The sequence below is a fragment of the Cupressus sempervirens genome, chromosome 8 (assembly GCF_028749045.1).
Source record: "Cupressus sempervirens isolate cs-2001-9-10 chromosome 8, ASM2874904v1, whole genome shotgun sequence".
Taxonomy (NCBI): Eukaryota; Viridiplantae; Streptophyta; class Pinopsida; order Cupressales; family Cupressaceae; genus Cupressus; species Cupressus sempervirens.
Genome location: NC_143125.1, coordinates 683,046,856 through 683,069,179, shown reverse-complemented (window position 1 = coordinate 683,069,179; position 22,324 = coordinate 683,046,856). Strand labels below are relative to the sequence as shown.

Below are 22,324 nucleotides of genomic sequence, written 5' to 3'. Positions count from 1 at the left end.
TGGTATACCTATTCAGTTGATGAGTGACAGAGGTCACTTTGTTAACCACGTGATTAGATTGTTAATGACAAAATTCAAAAAATTTCATTCGTTGTCAAGTCCCTACTATCCACGAGCCAATGGCCAGGTGGAGGTCACAAATAAATTTTTTTGGGCATCATATACAAATAATGTGGCGTCGAACAAGCTGACTGGGAATAGAAGTTACCTTTGGCACTGTGGGCCTACCGTACCACATTCAAAGTCACAACGGGACAGACGCTGTTCCAGTTGATGTTTGGCCAAGAAGTGGTGGTACCAGCTGAATTTATGGTTTCGAGCCTGCAAATTGCAATCGACAATAGACTGGGAGATATGGAGAGTTTACGAGAACGCCTTTACCAATTGAACAAATTGGATGAACATAGATTAACAATGCAATGGGCGACAGAAGTGACGCAAACCCGTCGAAAAGTGTAGCACAACAAACATTTTAAAAGGACGAGGTTCTAGCTAGGCCAACTCGTGCTTCGATACAATGGCGATAACGAGATAAAACCCGGGAAGTTCAAGTAGTTGGGACCATATAAAGTGAGAGAAGTTGGCGATAATGGATCCATAAAACAGTGGGCCTTGGACGGTTGCCAAATTCCTGAGGCCATCAATGGATCGAAGTTAAAAATTTATCAGGAGCGACAAGGAGGCGAAGTAAGAAATAATTGCCAAATCAAACTAAGGTGAAAAAATAAATTAAAATAACAAACAAAAAAACGAAGCGTGTCTTGCGGACGCAAAGTGTCTCGCGGATAGTTGTTCTGTGGACACTAGTGTCTCGCGGTAAAGAAAGCCGCTGGTTAAAAAGAAACCATTCAGCCGCAGGTCAAATGATGACTTAAAATATTCAGCCACAGGTTAAAAGAAACCACGCCAGGTAACAAGCCAAGGTTTTTAAGGGAAATCGCAGCCGCAGAGAAGGTAGAGAAGAGAACATGGAAAAGAGATAGTCACTAAGTATAGAGTTGCAAGTATAGAGCATTCCTTGTGGAGAAGGGCATTCCGCAATAATCAGTATTGGTGCCAGTAAGGAAGCCAACAGAAGAATAAGTGTTGAAAAGGAAGAAGCCACGGTTTGCAGGAAAGGAACATATTGCAGGCACACCATCTGTGGGAAGAAAAGAATATCCACAGGGAAGGAAAGACATTCAACATGGGAACCATTGCCGTCAGAGAATCACTACCGTAGAAGACAGAAAGAGAGAGAAACCCTAACCGTTTCTTGTGGTTACATTAAAAGACAAAACAAGATACTGTTATCATGGAGTCTACAGGAAAAAGAAAGCAGTGGAAAAATCAGTCAAAGGCAAATACAGAAAAGAACGCGAGATTGTTGGCGTCCAGAGTCCGAGTTGTAGGGCCAACAACATCCAGCAGTAAGAAGCAGAAAGTGAAGGCTGACCTCTGACACCTCACGGTTTAGTGTGAAGGATTGAATGGCAGCAAGTGTCGGAAATGGTGGCAAAGAAACTGCAAATACAGAGGTAATCAAACAAATTCTGGTACGAGCACAAGTACATTGGGTAATACAACTTCCAATATTTTCTATTCGGCTGTTTGAATCGATTTTACGAACTATGATAGAATCGTACAATAGGAACAACAGAACAAGTACATTTGTTTACAAGAAGCAACGTATGATAGTCTCTTTCAAACTGCGAGATTTCAGTAGGGTTTTTGGCATTCCTGGCCAAGGAGGTCGAAAAGTGGAGACCAAGAATCGTAAATTTTCATAGGAACGTAAAGAGTATTAGGTGAAATTAGTGGGCCGCAACCTCACACCAGAGGAAATGAAGTCTGTGTTGAAGGGTGCCAAGAGCCGAGGGCTACGGAGATATTTTATTAGGGAGGGTCACTGGAGATGTATCATGGATGCAATTAAAAACAGGTTGACGGGGGCATGTCAGGCCTCGGATATAGCTTTGTTGTAGATTACATTCATGAACGACATCATGAATGGTACCGTGTACATTTGGGCCACGGTCCTCGCCCATAGGATGGAGGAGTTTATGACACTCCAACATCAGACATTCTTCATGCCGCATCATGCCATCGGCTTGTTTTTGGAGGCAGCTCTTCATCAAGTTCTTGTTGACGATTTTGAGGTTCCACCGAGGGGGAAGTTTGCACCAAGAGAACCCCTAATATTCTACTGGAGACATTTAGACATGGGTGGAACCGCGGCCGGGTAGAAGAAGGTATTACAAGGATTGGAGGCATACAGAGACACAAACAATGGTAGGGAGGAAACCATAGATAGCAGTGGGGTCGATTTCGAGGAAGCGAGTACCTCAGCGGATGTAATGTTCCCAATTTTAATTAATTTGGGCCCAAGTTATTAATGTTTGTATTTAGGGGTTCCAATTGATTTAGTATATTTCGGACCTATTTTTATTTAATTGTTCCGTAGGTGTTGGCCATCAAATATTTTTGTAAACCCTCGGGATGTTTATCCGAAGGGTATTTAAGCACGACTTGTAGGTAGTAGTAGGTATGCTTTTTTGGGATTATTTTTTATGTTCTGCAAATTCCTGTTGGGATTCTTTGTTGTTCGCCATTTCAGAAGTGAAAGATCTTCCCTATTTGGCTTATCCCACTTTTGGGGAGAATCAACCCTCACCCTATTTCGCCAGTGTATTACTCGACTCAGATCTGGCAAATTGGAGTGCCATTATTGTTTGCAAATATTTACATCTATATCAATCAGTAATTCTTATTTTATACGTGTACTAGTTTTATTGATATCTCTTGCAAAGGCGAGTGAATTTAATATTTATTGTATTGAATTCATTCACCCGATTTCATTCATCTCATCGGCTCCAGCCACCAAATACTACACAGCTCAACCAGCACCGTACGGCTCTCTACAGTCATTTGTACAACCAGCTCATACTCACTGTACGGCTCTCTCAATCATCCATAGAACCGGCTCATACTCATTGTATGGCCCTCTGAAATAGTCTGTACAATACTACTTGAACTCACCGTACGACCCTCGGATGTCCTCCGTACAGCCTTGCTGAATCAACCATATGACTTGTCCAAAAACCATCCGTATGGCCATCAAAACACTCCCTCAGCACAGTACGAATTGCCCATTCACGCGTACAGTCAAGGCTCTCCCGTACGACCATTATTGCATTGTTTGTTTATCTCAGAGCTGGATAGGAACATTACAATGTACGACCATTATTGCATTGTTTGTTTATCTCAGAGCTGGATAGGAACATTACAATGGTATTAGAGCCTTCGGGTCGAGATTCCCTTTGGGTAGAGATTGCCTTCGGGTCGAGATTCCCTTTGGGTAGAGATTGCCTTCGGGTCGAGATCCACTTCAGGCTGAGATTGCCTTCGGGCTGAGATTCCCTTCGGGCCAAGATTGCCTTCAGGTTGAGATCCACTTCGAGCCAAGATTGCCTTTGGGGTGAGATCCCGTTCAGGCCGAGATTCCCTTTGGGCCAAGATCCCCTTCGGACCGAGATTGCCTTCGGGTCAAGATACCCTTCGGGCTGAGATTCCCTTCGGGCTGAGATCCCCTTCGCGCCGAGATTGCCTTCGGGCCGAGATCCCCTTTGGGCCAAGATCTCCTTCAAGTCGAGATCCCCATTTGCACCGAGATCCCCTTCGGGTCGACATTCCCTTCGGGCCGAGTTTGCCTTCGGGCCGAGATCCCCTTCAGGTCAAGATCCCCTTCGAGCCGAGTTTGCCTTTGTAACATTAAAATGGTATCAGAGCTAGTAATCTTGCTAGCCTGTTGGGATGATTGAGAGATTTTGGGCTTGGGATGTGCTATGGCATCAAGCAACAATTGAGAGTGGTGGTTGAAGACGCTACAAGGGATTGGCAAAGAGCTCAGTGAAGGTGTTGGTCTTTCATTAGATTTGTTGGAAGTATGTTTGTGTAAGGTTAACCAATTACCTTCAAGATTTATACAAGGAATCCTCTCACTGATTAAAGATGCCTTAAGTCAACCCAGGCTTTTAAGACACCATGACAAGGGGAAAAGGTTGGCAATTGAAGCATGTTTCAGTGAGATCTTGACAATATCAGCTCCTAGAACAACATATGATGATAACACCATGATAGAGATCCTGCATTTGATTGTTGACAGCTTTCAGAGTCTAGATGACATTACTGCCGACTCGTTTTGCAGAAAATCTACAATCTTGGAGAATTGTGCAAATGTAAAAATGGATAACCTCTTCTTAGATCTCGAATTGCAAAATTTGGTCAACGACATGTTTCATCACTTCTTAGCCACCATCAAGGAAGATCATGATACTAAGGTTTCAGTTGCTATGAAGAGCCTTATGATTTTGTGCATTGAGGAGATGGATGAAATATCCCAACCCATCAGATCTATGTTATGGGCTGTTCGTAATCTTGAATGTGTCCCCTCTATAGCCGGATGTAAATTGGTCAGTCATATTTTTGAGCATTGTGAAGAAAAACTAATATCTCATTTGCACAAGTGGGAGAAAATAGATGACAGCAATAAGGGCGATGCATTACACCAGAAGGAAGACATTATTACAGAGCCGCTCCAAGAGGAATTGCTAAAACTTTCTTCTACACCAACCGGGGGAGAACACCAAAAAACTGAAGAAGTTGCTCGCATGGATCTTGTGAAGACATGTACAGATCAAGTTATGTCGGTCACCAAGGTTGTTGCCAAAACTGACTTTCACCAAAGCTTTGTCCATCATCATGTCCGTTGCCAAGGTTGTATGTTCGTCATTGTGGTTGTATTCGTCACCATAGTTGTGTTTGTTTTCATCATTGTCACCATGGCCATCGCCGTGTCTATCATCGTCACCATGTCTGTTGTGTCATGTCCCCATTTTTTGGTGACAGTTCGATTTAATTAATTTAATTAATTTGGTTGTCCAAAATAATGAATATTTATAAGGACAACTAAATTAATTATTTTAATTAAATAAATAAGTGATATTAAGTTAATTATTTATAAAGTTATCAAATAAATAAATATTAAAAGATAACTTTATATTTAATTAATTTAATAAAGTGACTTGGATTATAAAAATATTTAATAAAGTCACTTAATAGATAAAATCAAAAAAATGTTCTAGAAGTCTCTAGAGAAGGTGGAGAGAAAAGAATAAATAGGCACCCTGGGGCTCCATTCAAAAAGCGGTTGTTTATCTCTCTTGTTTCAGATTGTGATTCAATCACAGGTGCATTGTGGAACCTAGGGTTTCTGCAATTGTCACAATTGGCCATTGAGAACGATAACTCTCAATTGGTGCGCAATTTTGAAGGTGTGAAATATCATCTGAATTATTGCAGATTGGAGGTGACATTCAGTCATTTCATCCTGGTGCAGAATCTGTGGCTTAAGGCCAAAATTTTGGAAGGATTATTCTGAGAATTCAGTTTTGAAGATATAAATCATTCACAAGGTTTTACAGGATCAGTTGTAAAAGCGACTTCTTCAGCAAAGTTGCAGTATGAACAGACCAGTTTCCTAGACAACCATTCTGCAACATGTCCACCTATCATCAGAGCCGTAATCTGGACCGATCAGCAAAGATTATGTTATAGAAGATAGTTTGTATAGAAGCCGTTCTGGTACTATTTGCACAAGACTTGCAGGTTGGATGCGTCATTGAATTAATTGTCAGCTTTCGAGACTCTCCATTTGCGTCCTACCCAAGTGCGGGTTTCAATATCGCAAATCATGAAACGGAGTCTGCCGCACTCAAAGGTTTATATATTGGTCGATCCATTCTAATTACTGAGGAGCTATCGGAATTTGTAATTTGTGAGCCGGCAGCTACTACGGAAATCCATTTTCGAAGTGCACACCAGCACCAATCATATATTTGGAAATTTTAAAGAAATCGCAGGATTTGAAGGTCTTGATTGAAGACGAGCTCCAACCATCATATCAGAGACTACCGCACTCAATATAATGATTAAAGACGCATTAGTTTGAGAACAAGACCCAAAGAGTAGCGGAGAAGTGATTAGACACAGGTTGAAATATTTCTAGCTCCATGTTACCGCAAGCAGAGATCGCGACTTATTAAATCGCAGGTGACAGCATTACCCAATAACGACCGAAGGCAGAAGACGCCTTTCTACATGCGTTATAGACAAGGGCCCTGCATACGGATTATACAGTGCGTCTGCCTCCGCCTCAATATTGATGAATTCGGCAGCAAGACTATACGCCTTGAAGTGCTGTAGCGATAGCAATTAAATCTGGGCGTCCATGAGATATATCGGGTGAATTCAGTTTGGGAGCCAATAGTGATTCATGTCCAGAAATACGGTTGGAGTTTTGATAGTAAAGACTCCATTGAATGTTAATGTGCTGTGGCAACAAAATAATTTGGGGCATCAGTTTCTACTGGGTATAAACAACTTGAACAAAATCAACGAATTTCATAGAAGGCGGCAAATTTGAGGTTTTTAATATCCGTCCAATTCAGGTCTGTTATTCAACTATTGTATTTGTGATTAGACACTGAAAAGCTTTGAATTTATAAATACTTCCTTGAATAAGTATGGTAACGTTACCTATTGCTGCATCTATATCACTTGGTGAATCTTATTGGAAATAATATCAAACTTAAGGTTGCATAACAAGTGTTTGTCAAATTGTCCTAGTTCAATTTTATTTTTGAGTGATCCATATAGCCAGGGTTATTACAGTAATCTTAGAACTTGTTGCTAACTGTTTGACGAAATGTCAAACTCCTTGAAGTTTTAAGATTTTGGTGTTAAAGGAGCAATAACCTGTCGGGGTTATTTTAGTGCTATCAGAGCAGTATTCCTGCCATCCTGTCGGGTAGTAAATTTTTTATGTAACCATATTCCAGATATCATTTTACCAGGAGAACTACACTTAAGGGCAGAAATATGGGTGAAAGACAGCCACAGAGTCCTCCAAGATTCTCCAGAGTTGATGTAACCAGAGAATTTTACAGAAACATGACTACCAAACAAGGAGGAATAGCTCAGTCACTACAAACTTTGACTACCTTAATGGAAAGAGTGCCTCAAGGTAGAGGTACATCGGATCATGAAATTAGAAGTGTGACAGGCTCACAAAGGGATCCTAGGCGCAGATCATGGACAGCGAATAGGCCTACTCGTCCCACTTCCCTATGGGAAGAGGCTCAGGAGATAGGAGAAGATGATTTGTCGGATGATCTTAGAGCTGCTACTGCAGAATGGCAGGCATTACCCCCGCATGTGTGTAAACTATTGAGCTTTGATCGCTATCTAAACCAAAGGAGAAAACATATGAGGAACAGTCGCCAGAACCAAGAAAAAAGGGAACAAGAGGTCTCTACAAGTGAGGTATCTAGAAACCTCTACAAGGAGTTTGTAGCAGTTGATGACCAGCATATAGCCGAATCTAGGGAGGAAGATGTTGGGTGCACAATACTTCAGGGGGTAGTGGGAATGGATTTTATGCAGATTGATAATAACTGTCAACTTGATACTCAAGTTGAGGCAGTTGTATACAGGTTTCCCAAGGGTGATGTCTCAGGTACGTAGGATGGTTTGGTTCTGACAGGCAATGATTACAGTGGAGTGAGTTCAGATGATGATAAGGATGTTGATGGTGAGATACCTGGTAGAGTTGAGCAGCCATTGAGTATTCATGATTTTGCTGAGAGAGAGTACCAGGCTCAGTTAGATGCTTCGTCACATGAGGATGAAATTGGTAGTACTTCACATGATTGGTCCAGCCAGCTGAAGGTGAGCGAAGATAGTGTTGTGACTTCACTATCTCATCATGACAAGATGTGGGACATGTTAGAAGATCACATTCGGATAATTCAGTTACAGGATAGACATAAGGAAGTTCAGGCCAAGTCCTCTTGTGTTAACTTACAGACGATTAGCAAGCTTGAAGACACTCAAGTTTCTCAGGTAAATATTCCCTTGGCATTACAGGACGGGAAGAAACGTGGGTATGAGCACGACATGGAGCTGAGCTTAAGTTCATCTTGCACTCAATTTTTGGCAGAAGACAGATCATATGAGGTTGCTGATAATGTTACGCATTCATCTTGCTTTCACATCCAGGATATAAGGGCAAGGGCAGACAGGTTTGTGGAATTAGTTGGTCACATTACTTAGGTAAGGAGTTTGCTTGAGTTACCAGCCGTTCCTTGTTTATGGATATGGACTCGAGAACGTTTCAGTAGCATTTGGGATTCAGTTAACTGGAGGTCTTTAACACTTAATGGTAGCAATGACTGTTTGAGTGCTATCATGGATTTGATTAGCAGAATACACGGTGTTGTCTTCCCTTGTGCCAGCAGCTTGTCCGATGTTGGTATTGGTTTTTATACACCAGTGTTGGGCTTGGTTCATATATCCAGACGACCGTTCTTGCTAGAAGGTGTTGAAGATTTTTCATATTTGGTAGTGTGTACGGATGAGTCCCAGGGTCATTTTGGCCTTGATGACATCCAGGAGGATGAAATGGACAGTTTTGAAGACACAGCTTCTTTGACAAATTCTTTGGGTATAGAGGAATTAGAGAGCAGTACTACAGATTCTGACACTCTGGATGTTGATATGGACCTTGGAGATGATTCGCGAGATATGGATGATAATATTCTAGAAATCAGTAACCTGGAGGATACCCCTATAGACAAAGCACCAAAAGAGGCTTGTAGGAGACAGTTCAGCCAGAGCCATCATGTGACTAGCCAGTTGAAAGTTAGTGAGCGAGACATTGCTATCACTTGTGAGCATTTTGATATTGCTCGTCAATTGTTGGCCATTACTGGTTGGGGTACTTCTATGACAGATGAGTCCAGTGGTGGTTACTTTTCTTTGGCAGAGATTCATGCCTTGTGTGAAGGTGTCCGGATTTTGAAGCAGGATTATTTACGATTGGTAGCCGGTCGTGATCACCTGGTTGAGTGGGGAAGTACAGCCTATGAGGCTCTCTTGGATCCCAGGAGCTCATAGTGACTACTGAGGCTTTAGAGGACATACAACGAGATCTACAGAAGACGCAGTCTCAGCTAAAGGGGGTGACCATGGAGTTGGAGCATTTACGATCAAAACCAACCCTAGACCTAGTTCATTTGTCTATTGAGGTAGATGGTGGTAAGTACACTTCCGCAGTTGCTACTGAGGAGCATATTGTTGAGGTTGACACACATATTCAAGATTTGGTAGTAGCTGGTCCTAATGAGTTCGAGATATTAGTAGGGTCGAGTCTCCAGATTGATTCTTCTCAGACAGATGACAATGTGGTACAGTTGGACGTGCCATCTTTATAGGAGGATCAGTTGTGGTGTGCAGGGAAGTATATTGATGCTTCCTCGTATAATTTTTACTGCATTGAATTGTTCATGGAATATTTGCTGGATAGTGCACGTATTCATCGGGATTCGCATAGAGTGACAGAAGGTGTTCTCATCCAAGATACTAGTGTTATTTGCAGATTGGTTGAGAAGATTATAGGGGCCCTTTCTACTATGCTACCTCACAGGGATCTCGAGGAGAGGTTTGTTGGGGATCCTAATCAGCCTATAGCTACTCGGAGTTTGAGATTGGAGCCATCTATTGATTTTCCGTTCAGTGATGATGAGCTAGCAGCAGAGTTTGGGGGTTCTTACCGGCATTATACGGTGGGGTACGCTCATCATTTTTCTTTTGACCTAGAGATAGAAGATTTGATTTCACGCAGGTGTAGATCAGCTCCAGTTTCTTACCATCCATTATGGGATATTTTGGCACCGTCTTTTGAAAAGGGAATTAGTAGTTGCAAGCTACACAGCCTGTAGTATCGACACACCCGGAGCAGTTTATCAGAGATTGGTTTTGATGGCAGTGACTCAGGTACCTATTGTTGTTGTCAGATCCACAGTGCAGCTGGGTGTAGGTGTCAATTAGACAGGGACTTGAGTCTTGATAGAGTCGATGTTTCAGTTGGCTTGAGTTCTACAGAAAGGTTTCTTCCACCGTCATCTACAGTTGGTTTTCAGATGATTTCATTAGAGTTGTCAGTTGTTTTGATATTGCGTACAGTTTCTCAGCTATTGGTATTGATGATTTCTCCACGGGAGTATGATGAGGATTGGGATGATATACAGATTTACATCTGGGATCCAGGCATATTGATTGGTTTATGGTTCAACCATTGCTTGGGGACAAGCAATTTTAGGAAGGGCGGACTGTCATGTCCCCATTTTTTGGTGACAATTCGATTTAATTAATTTAATTAATCTTGTTGTCCAAAATAATGAATATTTTATAAGGACAACTAAATTAATTATTTTAATTAAATAAATAAGTGATATTAAGTTAATTATTTATAAAGTTATCAAATAAATAAATATTAAAAGATAACTTTATATTTAATTAATTTAATAAAGTGACTTGGATTATAAAAATATTTAATAAAGTCACTTAATAGATAAAATCAAAAAAATGTTCTAGAAGTCTCTGGAGAAGGTGGAGAGAAAAGAATAAACAGGCACCCCGGGGCTCCATTCAAAAAGCGGTTGTTTATCTCTCTTGTTTCAGATTGTGATTCAATCACAGGTGCATTGTGGAACCTAAGGTTTCTGCAATTGTCACAATTGGCCATTGAGAATGATAACTCTCAATTGGTGCGCAATTTTGAAGGTGTGAAATATCATTTGAATTATTGCAGATTGGAGGTGACATTCAGTCATTTCATCCTGGGGCAGAATCTGTGGCTTAAGGCCAAAATTTTGGAAGGATTATTCTGAGAATTCAGTTTTGAAGATATAAATCATTCACAAGGCTTTATAGGATCAGTTGTAAAAGCGACTTCTTCAGCAAAGTTGCAGTATGAACAGACCAGTTTCCTAGACAACCTTTCTGCAGCATTTCCACCTATCATCAGAGCGGTAATCTGGACCGATCAGCAAAGATTATGTTATAGAAGATAGTTTGTATAGAAGCCGTTCTGGTACTATTTGCACAAGACTTGCAGGCTGGATGCGTCATTGAATTAATTGTCAGCTTTCGAGACTCTCCATTTGCATCCTAGCCAAGTGCGGGTTTCAATATCGCAGATCATGAAACGGAGTCTGCCGCACTCAAAGGTTTATATATTGGTCGATCCATTCTAATTACTGAGGAGCTATCGGAATTTGTAATTTGTGAGCCGACAGCTACTACGGAAATCCATTTTCGAAGTGCACACCAGCACCAATCATATATTTGGAGATTTTAAAGAAATCGCAGGATTTGAAGGTCTTGATTGAAGACGAGCTCCAACCATCATATCAAAGACTACCGCACTCAATATAATGATTAAAGACGCATTAGTTTGAGAACAAGACCCAAAGAGTAGAGGAGAAGTGATTAGCCACTGGTTGAAATATTTCTAGCTCCGTGTTACCGCAAGCAGAGATCGCGACTTATTAAATCGCAAGTGACAGCGTTACCCAATAATGACCGAAGGCAGAAGACGCCTTTCTACATGCGTTATAGACAAGGGCCCTGCATACGGATTATACAGTGCGTCTACCTCCGCCTCAATACTGATGAATCCGGCAGCAAGACTATACGCCTTGAAGTGCTGTAGCGATAACAATTAAATCTGGGCGTCCATGAGATATATCGGGTGAATTCAGTTTGGGAGCCAGTAGTGATTCATGTCCAGAAATACGGTTGGAGTTTTGATAGTAAAGACTCCATTGAATGTTAATGTGCCGTGGCAACAAAATAATTTGGGGCATCAGTTTCTACCGGGTATAAACAACTTGAACAGAATCAGCGAATTTCATAGAAGGCGGCAAATTTGAGGTTTTTAATATCCGTCCAATTCAGGTCTGTTATTCAACTATTGTATTTGTGATTAGGCACTGAAAAGCTTTGAATTTACAAATACTTCCTTGAATAAGTATGGTAACGTTACCTATTGCTGCATCTATATCACTTGGTGAATCTTATTGGAAATAATATCAAACTGAAGGTTGCATAACAAGTGTTTGTCAAATTGTCCCAGTTCAATTTTATTTTTGAGTGATCCATATAGCCAGGGTTATTACAGTAATCTTAGAACTTGTTGCTAACTGTTTGACGAAATGTCAAACTCCTTGAAGTTTTAAGATTTTGGTGTTAAAGGAGCAATGACCTGTCGGGGTTATTTCATGTTGTAAAGCCCATCACCATGTTCGTCATCATCATGTTTGTCAACGTTGTTTTGTCCGTCATCGTCGTCGAGTTTATGTCAGTCATCGTAATGTCCGCCACTGTCGTGTCTGTCTTTGTTGTGTTTGTCACCGTTATCAAGTTTATATTCGTTGTCGTCGTTGTATCCATCACCATCATTACCATCATTCTATTTGTCGTCGTCGTGTTTGTCACCATCGTTGTGTTAGTCACTATCGTTGTGTCCGTTATTGACACCGACTTTGTGTCCATCGTCAAGTTTATGTCCGTCACCGATGTTGAGTCTATGCCTGTCACTGACACCAAGTTTGTGTCTGTCACCAACACTGAGTCTGTGTCCATTGTCAAGCTTGTGCTCGTCGTCGTCGTTGTGGTCATCCACATCATCATTGTGTGTCCATCAGTGCGGCTACAATCATTGAGACATTGCTCATTGTCGAGGCTCTATCCATCGTTAAGGTTTCAACTAGGGTTTTGTGTGCTGCTAAGGCTTTATGTACAGCAAGAATTGCTGGGTTTGTACCAACATCGGTGTCTGTGTGTATGACCATACCCGAAGAAATTGATGAACATGATGACATCGATAGATGTTTGATTGGCATCCTTGGGATCTCGGTGACTCAGGATACGACAACATTTATATTAGAATGGTCCATCAGAATCCTGATGGTTGTCTACTAACCTTAGTGGAATTCAATCATGTTCATGTGATCCTGAAGAAGCATGCAGTTTCCAACAGATATGGCTATCCATGTTAGTGCATGGTTTGGGATCTTGGAGTTGCGAATTGCTTGAGGACAAGCAATTTTTGGGCGATGAGGATTTGTAATTTTCCCAATTTTAATTAATTTGGGCCCAAGTTATTAATGTTTGTATTTAGGGGTTCCGATTGATTTAGTATATCTCGGACCTATTTTTATTTAATTGTTCCGTAGGTGTTGGCCGTCAGCTATTTTGTAAACCCTTGGGATGTTTATCCGAAGGGTATTTAAGCACGGCTTGTAGGTAGTAGTAGGTATGCTTTTTTGGGATTATTTTTTATGTTCTACGAATTCCTGTTGGGATTCTCTGTTGTTCGCCATTTTAGAAGTGAAAGATCTTCCCTATTTGGCTTATTCCACTTTCGGGGGGAATCAACCCTCACCCTATTCCTCCTGTGTATTACTCGGCTCAGATTTGGCAAATTGGAGTGCCATTATTGTTTGCAAATATTTACATCTATATCAATCGGTAATTCTTATTCTATACGTGTGCTAGTTTTATTGATATCTTTGGAAAAGGTGATCGAGTTTAATATTTATTGTATTGAATTCATTCACCCGATTTCATTAATCTCATCGGCTCCAGCCACCAAATACTATACGGCTCAGCCAGCACCGTACGGCTATATGCAGTCATCTCTACAACCAGCTCATACTCACTGTACGACTCTCTACAATCATCCATACAATTGGCTCATACTCACCGTATGGCCCTCTGAAATAGTCCATACAATCCTACTTGCACTCACCGTACGACCCTTTGATGTCCTCTGTACGAACTTGCTGAATCAACCATACGACTTGTCCAAATAGCATCTATATGGCCATCAAAACACTCCCTCAGCGCAGTACGGACTGCCCATTCACGCGTATGGTCAAGGCTCTCCCGTACGGCCATTATTTCATTGTTTGTTTATCTCAGAGGTGGATAGGAACATTATAGTGGTATCAGAGCCTTCGGTCCGAGATTGCCTTCGGGTCGAGATCCACTCCGGACCGAGATTGCCTTCGGGTCAAGATCCCCTTCGGGCCGAGATCCACTTCGGGCCGAGATTCTCTTCGGGTCGAGTTATCCTTTGGGCCAAGATTGCCTTCGGGTTGAGATCCCCTTTGGGCCGAGATTGCCTTTGGGCTGAGATCCCCTTCAGGCCAAGATCCCCTTTGGGCCGAGATTCCCTTCGGGCCGAGATTGCCTTTGGGTCGAGATCCCCTTTAGGCCGAGATTGCCTTCAGGTCGAGATCCCCTTCGGGCCGAGATTGCCTTCAGGTCGAGATCCCCTTCAGATCGAGATCCGAGGGGCCAAGATTGCCTTGAGATCCCCTTTGGGCTGAGATTCTCTTCGGGCTAAGATTGCCTTCGGGCCGAGATCCCCTTCGGGCCGAGATTCTCTTCGGGCTAAGATTGCCTTCGGGTCGAGATCCCCTTCGGGCCGAGATTGCCTTCGGTTCGAAATCCCCTTCAGATCGAGATCCCCTCTAGGCCGAGGGGCCGAGATTGCCTTCGGGTCGAGATCCCCTTCGGGCCGAGGGGCCGAGATTGCCTTCAGGCCGAGATCCCTTTCAAGTCGAGATCCTCCTTCGGGCCGACATTCTCTTTAGGCCGAGATCCCTTCGGACCGAGCTTGCCTTCGAAACATTACAGTGGTATCAAAGCCTTCAGGCCAAGATCCCCTTCGGGCCAAGATTGCCTTCGGGTCAAGATCCCCTTCGGGCCGAGTTTGCCTTTGGAACATTACAATGGTATCAGAGCTATTGATCTTGCTAGCCTATTGGGATGATTGAGAGATTCTGGGTTTGGGATAGCGCTACGGCGCCAAGCGGCAACGAAGAGTGGTGGTTGAAGACACTACAAGGGATTGGCAAAGAGCTCAGTGAAGGTGTTGGTCTTCCATTAGATTTGTTGGAAGTATGTTTGTGTAAGGTTAACCAATTTCCTTCAAGATTTATACAAAGATTCCTCTCACCGATTAAAGATGCCTTAAGTCAACCCAGGATTTTAAGACACCATGACAAGGGGAAAAGATTGGCAGTTGCAGCATGTCTTAGTAAGATCTTGAGAATACCAGCTCCTAGAACACCATATGATGATAACACCATGATAGAGATCCTGCATTTGATTGTTGACAGCTTTCATAATCTAGATGACATTATTGTGATCCCTTTCGTAGAAAATCTACAATCTTGGAGAATTGTGCAAATGTAAAAATGGGTAACCTCCTCTTAGATCTCGAATTGCAAAATTTGGTCAACGACATGCTTCATCACTTCTTAGCCACCATCAAGGAAGATCATGATACTAAGGTTTCAGTTGCTATGGAGAGCCTTATGATTTTGTGCATTGAGGAGATGGATGAAATTTCCCAACCCATCACATCTATGTTATGGGCTGTTTGTGATCTTGAATGTGTCCCCTCTATAGCCGGATGTACATTGGTTAGTCATATTTTTGAGCATTGTGAAGAAAAACTAATATCTCATTTGCACAAGTGGGAGAAAATAGATGGCAGCAATAAGGACGATGCATTACACCAGAAGGAAGATATTATTACAGAGCCGCTCCAAGAGGAATTGCTAAAACTTTCTTCTACACCAACCAGGGGAGAACACCAAAAAACTGAAGAAGTTGCTCGCATGGATCTTGTGAAGACATGTACAAATTAAGTTATGTTGGTCACCAAGGTTGTTGTCGAAACTGTGTCTTTCACCAAAGCTATGTCCATCATCATGTTCGTTGCCAAGGTTGTATGTCCATCATTGTGGTTGTATCTGTCACCATAGTTGTGTTTGTTTTCATCACCGTCACTGTGGCCATCCCCGTGTCTATCATCATCACCATGTCTGTTGCAAAGCCCATCGCCATGTCCGTCATCATCATGTCTGTCAACGTTGTTGTGTCCGTCATCTTCGTCGAGTTTATGTCAATCACTGTAATGTCTGCCATCGTCGTGTCTGTCTTTGTTGTGTTTGTCACCGTCGTCGAGTTTGTATTTGTTGTCATTGTTGTATCCATCACCATCATTACCATCGCTCTATTCATCGTTGTCGTTGTGTCAGTCACCATCGTTGTGTCCGTTACCGATGTCGACTTTGTGCCCATCGTTGAGTTTATGTCCGTCACTGATGTTGAGTTTGTGCTTGTCACCGACACCAAGTTTGTGTCTGTCACCAACACCGAGTTTGTGTCCATTGTCGAGCTTGTGCCCGTCGTCATCGTTTTGGTTATCCATGTCATCATTGTGTGTCCATCAGTGCAGCTACAATCGTTGAGATATTGCTCATTGCGGAGGCTCTATCCATTGTCAAGGTTTCAACTAGGGTTCTTTGTGCCACCAAGGTTTTATCTATAGCTAGAATTGCTAGGTTTGTACTAACATCGACATCTGTGTGTATGACCATACCCGAAGAAATTGATGAACATGATGACATCGATATATGTTATGATTGGCATCCTTGGGATCCTAGTGACTTAGGATACGACAATGTTTATATTAGAGTGGTGCATCAGAATCCTGATGGTGGTCTACTAACCTCAGTTGAATTCAATCATGCTCATGTGATCTTGAAGAAGCATGGAGTTTCCAGCAGATATGGCTATCTACGTCAGCACATGGTTTGGGATCCTGGAGTTGCGAATTGCTTGAGGACAAGCAATTTTTGGGCGGCAAGGATTTGTAATGTTCCCAGTTTTAATTAATTTGGGCCCAAGTTATTAATGTTTGTATTTAGGGGTTCTGATTGATTTAGTATATCTTGGACCTATTTTTATTTAATTGTTCCATAGGTATTGGCCGTTAGCTATTTTTGCAAACTCTCGAGATGTTTATCCAAATGGTATTTAAGCACATCTTGTAGGTAGTAGTAGGTATGCTTTTTTGGGATTATTTTTTTATGTTTTGCGAATTCCTGTTGGGATTCTCTATTGTTTGCCATTTCAGAAGTGAAAGATCTTCCCTATTTGGCTTATTCCACTTTCGGTGGGAATCAACCCTCACCCTATTCTGCCTGTGTATTACTTGGCTTAGATCTGGCAAATTGGAGTGCCATTATTGTTCGCAAATGTTTACATCTATATCAATCGGTAATTCTTATTCTATACGTGTACTAGTTTTATTGATATCTCTGGCAAAGGCGATCGAGTTTAATATTTATTGTATTGAATTCATTCACCCGATTTCATTCATCTCATTGGCTCCAACCACCAAATACTACACGGCTCAAGCAGGCACCGTATAGCTCTCTGCAGTCATTTGTACAATCGGCTCATACTCACCGTACAACTCTCTGCAATCATCCGTACAATTGGCTCATACTCACCGTACGACCCTTTGAAATAATTCATACAATCCTACTTGAACTCATCGTACGACCCTTTGATGTCCTCCATACGGACCTGCTGAATCAACCGTACAACTTGTCCAAACACCATCTGTATGGCCATCAAAACACTCCCTCAGCATAGTACGGATTGCCCATTCACACGTACTGTCAAGGCTCTCCCGTACGACCATTACTGCATTGTTTGTTTATCTTAGAGGTGCACAGGAACATTATAGTGGTATCAGAGCCTTCGGGCCGAGATCCACTTCAGGTCGAGATTGCCTTCGGGTCGAGATCCCCTTTGGGCCAAGATTCCCTTTGGGTCGAGATTGCCTTCAGGTCGAGATCCACTTCAGGCTGAGATCGCCTTCGGGTCGAGATCCCATTTGGTCGAGATCGCCTTCGGGTCGAGATCCCCTTCAGGCCGAGATTCCCTTCGAAACGATGTTCCCTTCGAGTCGAGATCCCTTCGGGTTGAGTTTGCCTTCGGAACATTATAGTGCTATCAGAGCCTTCGGGTCGAGAACCCCTTCGGGCCAAGATTGCCTTCGAGTCGAGATCCCCTTCGGGCTGAGTTTGCCTTTGGAACATTATAGCGGAAGTTGGCAGCGACGTGACGGTTAACGGGTCCACATTCTTCACCCTTCCCTAGTTGCCAACTTCGGCACACTTGACCGCCACTTCACTCATTCCTCCATTTGGCCAAAGACGTGCTGGTCGTTGTGACTCCATTGATGGCCACGACCAATGTTATGCCTCCACAGAGCTTTTCGCTAGACTCAGTTGCACCAGCAGAGCCAGCCGCAGAGATAGTAGAGTTACCAACATCAGAACTAGAACCTCAAGTTCGATTAGATGTGATTGGCAGTGACACTGTGGTCACCATCTTTTCCTCTCTGTTGGCCGATGCCTAGCCAGCCTAACCGGCTCAGCCAATACAGCCAGTTTCGCCAATATAGCCTGTAGAACTAGATGAGAGCATTGAGCAGACACAGGCAGCACAACTCGAGAAGATGAAGGTGATGGATAGAGCCAATGCATTCCTACGATAGTAGTTCCGACTCATTCCTGCAGAGATCGGTCCTTTCATTCAATCCCCAAGGCATGGAGGGGTATCCCTAGGACCATTTGCCGTATTGGAGCCACAGGAGGTGGGAGTACCACAGTTCGAGGATGCACTCGGAGAGGAGGAGGTGGCACCGGATGTGGGTGTGGTTATCGCAAGAGAGGCAGGGATGGATGCCGACGAGGAGTGGACTCTCGACGATGTTGGAAAAGAGGATTATGGGTCGGATGAGGATAGATGAAAGGCATACCTCAAAGCCATGCAAGTTGTGATGGAGAAAGGACGCATCGTTGCATGCCAAGCTTTGACTCGTAGAAGGGAGTTACATTTGATACGAGCTTATATTTTAGGAGTTTGTCTTGAGCATTTTCGCTCTTGCTTTGAGGACAGGGGATGGCCAGCAGTGGAGACCCCAGAGATGTTGGCTGACTGGGCCACAGAACCTAAGATGGGACTGTGCAACACTTTGATGGAGAAGCTGGCACACGAGATAGTGAGACTATATAAAGGTGTCTACTACGCTCATAGGTGTGCAAAGGCAGACAAGGCATCAGAGAGGATCGCAGTTGAGAGATCTATGATGGTTGAGAGCGAGACTAGAGAGAAGCTAGTTGTTGACTTGGTTAGCTAGCAAGTAGCGTGGGCAGTCGAGCACGCAATGCTTTTGCGAGACAAAAAGATGGCCGAACAAAGACTACAGGCGGCCGAGTAGGAATTGCAGACAGCTAAGGCCCAGGCTATGGACGCAGCGCTTCTTTTGAAGGAAGTAGTCGAGGTTAATACGCGGACTTAGAAGGATTTACGCATCCGCACAGATCAAGTGTACGAGTTGTGTCGATAGCAAAGCACTTTAGGGATGCCACCTCTTCCCTAGTTTATAATGTTTATATGTTGTATTCTCCTATTTTGTTAGTTTTTGAAGTCGCCTGGAGATGACTTTTCTTTTTTTGGGGGGGATGATGTTGTCCAGCAAAACGGGTAGTTAGATAGTTATCGGTGTTGTGACGGTTGTGTTGTTTCAGTGGCACCGTTTTGGACATTATAAATATTGTGGACACTTATTTATTTGGGCATCATTATCATTGTGTGGAATATAATTGTTGTGTACGGAAAAGCATTTGATAATGAATAGTATTTTGCATTGATTATATGTTTTCTTTCTTGTTCGCCACGTGCTGAACACTCTTCTACCCATGAGGAGTTCTCTATCTTCCAGTTGATTCATAGATCTAGGTGACTCTTCCTCTAGAAATGCATTTCCACTACTGCTGCCAGTCTTTTTGCTTTAGTTTCCTTGGTTGAATTCAAATGCTCTATGACTGTCTTCTCCAAATTTGAAACAAGTTCCCTTGAACAAACTCTTGTCTTCTCTCCTATAATTATTACCTCTAGGGTAACCTCCTCCTCTTCCTTAGTATGAACATCCTTCTTTCCATTCTGATTTGTCTTTACTCAAATCTGAATAAGATCTTCCTGCTCCAGTAAATGTCTCACCTCTTTGAAATCTACTACCTCTTCCTCTTTGTCTATGTTCCCGCATCTTCTTCAGTTTCTCCTCGACCAATAGGGAAAATTGATAAGCTTCCTTAATGCTTTCCATTTTAACCAAACTAATCTCATCTTGAATAAATGTCCTCAAACCTGTAAGGTATCTTGCAATTCTTTCAACCTCATCATCTACATGCCCAAATCTTATATCCAATCTATAAAATTCTTTGACATACTCCTTTATACTAGATTCCTTCTACTTTAAGTTCTACATCTTTCTCAAAAAATTGACTTGGTAATCACCAAGTAAGAATTTACCTTTCAATTTATTCACCATCTTGGCCCATGACTCGATCTTTTCATTTCCTCTTCTTTGTCTATTCGTTTGCAAATGTTACCACCATGATGATGCATGTTTGTTCAACTTAGTGCTAGCATTTTTCTCCTTCTTATCTACTTTCGTACTTCCATAATTTTCCATCTTAGTAATCCAATCAAGGAATTCTTTCGAATCTAGTTTACTATCGTAATCAAGTAAATTGAAATGTGGTCTAGCATTAACTCCAGTCAGGGTTCTCAAGAATCTTTCATCTCCTTGCTCAAGTACATGTTCAACATCTCCTGCAACTGCTTCCTTGGTTTCATTATCGCTCTCATCTTCAATAGGTCTTCCTCTTTTTTAGGTAGTTTCTACTACTAGAAGTCTAGCTGCAATTTGTCTCAACATATCCATCATTGTAGGATCTGCATCTCTCCTTCCATGAACCATTTTGCTACCCTCTGCAATTCTAGGTCAGATCTCAATTTCTGCCACCCCACAAAAAATCAACTAGGGCTTCACAACTTCTGGTTTGACAATTCAATCCTCAAGAACAAACCCCTTGGTTTGATACCACTTGATGCAGCCACAGACAAAGGGACTTCAATGAGATTTCTCCAAGCATGTAGCAAGATAAATACAATAAAAACAAGAAGGAATGGAGAGAAAAATGTGAGATCCGCTTTTAATCAACAGGATATTAAATTACATTTAGTTGACAACACACACGCCATCTTGATTATAATCTAGGGTCAGAGACCTTAGATTCAATTCTGACTACCTATCCTTTAGCTTCCTAATTACTTGATTACTTGATACTACTCTAGGGAACTATTCAATTACATATATAGGCATGTGACATGCAAGTCGGCCTCAAGATCATAACATTCTCCAAGAATAGGAAACACATCACATCAAATAGGTTCGGTCCCAAATCATAAGGAACTTAAGACATAAACCGTTTCGAAGCTTGTGGTTCCAAGTTTAGGTTCTCACACGAACTAAGAGCATAGCTAGAAGTGCCACTAAAGATCGCAAACCATGGATCTCCATTACAAATCGAAATTCCATGATTAGGTGTAAGAGTGGATAAGAATGGGATACTTGAGAGAGAACAAATCATAACTCGAGCAACAGCGATCAAAGTAAGCTGCGAACCTAGGAACATGACCCAAAATAGGTCCTGAGTATTCTCCGATCATTGCAATAGCCAACTTGATTGTCATGTCCTCTTTCTAGTGACATGTTATGTTTCAGGGAATTTGCCTATCATGGACTCTCGTAGGCAGATGATTTTGGTGAGAGAGTCATTTTGATGATTATTTGGGGATTGGATGGTCTTATTTGCTCTTGGAGAGATGGGGTTTATTATATTTTTTTATTTTGTGTTATGCGGGCCAAAATATCATAATTTGAGTTGAGTTGCACTTTTTATTTTATAAAGTTACTTTTTATATAAAAGTGCATTACAAAGGGATTTCATAAGAATATTTTATGGATACTTCTAGAAGTTCTTAGTGGCTTCTTAGGAAAGTGCATAAATAGAGTGCTTGGCTTCTCATTTGGACATTCTATGACTTGAGTTTACACTACTTTTCTCGTTGAGCATTTGTGGCACCATCTTGGTCTGCAGATTGTCATTTGATCATTAGGAACGGAGTCTCTTAAGAATTTGTATACCTGAGGAGGTGAAATATCCTTTGAATGGTTGTACTTTGGAAGTCGTATTCAGCTACTTCAAGTTGGGCTTATTTGGACATTTCCAACAGGGTTCAATTTTCAGTCTGGACATACATTTTTGCTCATCTCACTGTTGGTTGGGAGTTTGATTTTTATTTTCTGGGAGAATTTTCCTTGGAGCCTAGCAATTATTTTTACACCATCTTCGGCACCTTTCAGCCTAGCATTTATTTTTCCTAGGTGCCGTACCAGTCCGTACATGTACGGCTGTACTTGCAAGCCGTACGGTCAGCAAGTTTGATGATAGGTTGGAGTTGCATTTTCATAATTTCATCTTCAGCATTCAGTCTCCAGCATTTGCTCAATCTAGGTTCTTTCATTTCAGTTTGTAGTTGCAAGAAATTCTTAGTTGCATTCAGCCAGTAAGGGTTGGTTTGTAATGTGCCATGTTGTAATGCTTTGAGTTGAAAAATCGCATATCATATGCAAAAGCATTTGGTTATTTTTGAA

The 22,324-nt window shown here is 42.0% G+C and overlaps 1 protein-coding gene across 2 annotated transcripts in view; it reads left to right on the top strand.

Annotated features, from left to right (window-relative positions):
- The window catches only part of LOC149544300 (protein NRT1/ PTR FAMILY 8.1-like), a 130,491-nt gene that overhangs the window by 22,719 nt on the left and 85,448 nt on the right, over positions 1-22,324 (top strand). The gene's annotated exons all lie outside the window — the stretch shown is intronic.